This window comes from Pinus tabuliformis, chromosome 5_2 (genome assembly GCF_031772625.1).
Source record: "Pinus tabuliformis cultivar Carrire ecotype Pingquan chromosome 5_2, CPIR1, whole genome shotgun sequence".
Taxonomy (NCBI): Eukaryota; Viridiplantae; Streptophyta; class Pinopsida; order Pinales; family Pinaceae; genus Pinus; species Pinus tabuliformis.
This window is the reverse complement of record NC_142306.1, coordinates 677,673,512-677,675,392: the sequence shown is the minus strand read 5'-3', so window position 1 is coordinate 677,675,392 and position 1,881 is coordinate 677,673,512. Positions and strand designations below refer to the sequence as shown.

At 41.8% G+C, this 1,881-nt stretch overlaps 1 pseudogene; it reads right to left on the bottom strand.

Moving 5' to 3' along the window:
* Positions 1-644: 644 nt before the first annotated feature.
* On the bottom strand, positions 645-1,342 carry LOC149160925 (signal peptide peptidase-like 3; annotated as a pseudogene).
* Positions 1,343-1,881: the final 539 nt, after the last annotated feature.

The window sequence follows — 1,881 nt, the reverse complement described above, 5'->3', positions numbered from 1 at the left end:
TTAGAAAATTATATATTACGGAGAACTGGAACACATAAAATATTGCAGAGATGTAAACACAGAAAATGCATAAAACAAGAGAGACACAGATATACGTGGTTCACCCAGTTTGGGCTACGTCCACCCTGAACAGCCAATCCTTCCTTTCTATTATCCATCAAAATGAAGAGACACAACCTACAGTAGATCCGTTGTAATATCCTCTATTTTCTCTCACAGTCTCACCTCTCTACTTCTTGCTCGGAGAATACACATATATTACACAGACTCAATACAATGCCCTCATACAAAGAGAGGGGTTGCCTTCTAGGGCAAAAAACCCTAAACTAAACATAAGTTCTACCGTCAGATCATCCGCCTAATGAACGACCCAGATTGACTAGAAATTACTATACTTTTACAAAGCAATTTTACATTTGTTTTTAGCTTCGGGGGCGTTGCCCCTGAAAACCCCCCGCCAGGGGGGGGGGCTCCCCAAATGTCACAGCCGCCCCCCCAGACCCCCCCTGCAGCGAATATTTTATGGGCGGCATCGCCGCCCCATTTCGAACTGGGGTCCAATGTGGCGATACCTTTGAATACAAAAGATAATTAGGCTCCACACCCAACAATTGGTTCCTGGAAAAATTTGAATAATGCCACATGTCTTTGAATTCCCATCACAGAAATGCCAAAATTAGGATCAGACCTAGTGTACATGGAACAAGATAAAGCAATGCTGGTTGGCCATGCCCATCCATCAGGTACAAGGCAACATAAGTCAGTAAGAGACCAACTCCGTATCCAATTGTTGACCAAAGAAAATACCCATTGCAAAGGCCCTTTTTTGTTGACCAGTCATATCTAGCTGCAAAAGCAACAAGTAACCCAGGTAAGAGGATGTCTCCAAAGCCAATCAGATCATAGCCACTCCAAGGATCATGAAAATGAGGGATTTTTAAGAGCATGGGAATGCTTTCACCATCTGACTTATCACCACGTGCAACCACAATCATGACGCTCTCATGGAAAATAAGAGGTGATATGAAGACCCAGAAATATCATACACAAATGCACAGCTTAATAGAATGGTTGCAACCTTGATATTTGGTAATTGAGCTATTTGCAAAACTGTAATCATCAATGATATGCCTAGAACATCTTGACCAATCCAGGCATAGGAAACATGCTGATTTGTAGCCCAAGTAACAACAAAAGCTATACAGAAGGGAAAAACTATCACAGACAGGAGTGAGGCCTCCCCCACAATTGGAACCTTTATTGTCACATCAACATAGCGACCAAATGACCTGGACAGACTTCCCCTTCCTCCTCTTGTGCATTGACAAAGCGTGAATCCCATTTCGACAGACGGGTTCTACGTGCAACATCAAGAAGAAACGCGCAATGCCAAGAGGAAACGCGCAGCACCACACTTAAATTGTCTTGGTTTGATTTTTTGACTTGTGTGTGTTGTGGATGCAGGGTGCGTGGAGTTTGAAGCTGAGCGTTTGAAATCGTGGAGTTTGCTAATTTCAACTTCATATGCCACAATCTTCCTGAGTGAATGAAATTTGCTCTCAAACGAAATGTTGAAGATGAAATCCTCTCAAATAGAGTGATGTCTGATGCCTTCAATCAACTGGCAGAGTTTATTTGCTGCACAAAAATCCACCCACAAAACAAATGTCTGAAGTTGTACTTCAAACTCTGTGCAGCTAATCAGATAATTGTCGTGCTTCATATTACGAAAGTGAAAATTCATAGAGAGATTATGAGCACAATCATGTTGGAAAGCTAATAATTTGATCTTCACAAATTTCTTGAAAGTGCTACCTGTGCTGATTTGATTCTTTTCCCGCGTTTTACTAGCCATAGAAATGACAGAATCATGGGGCAATA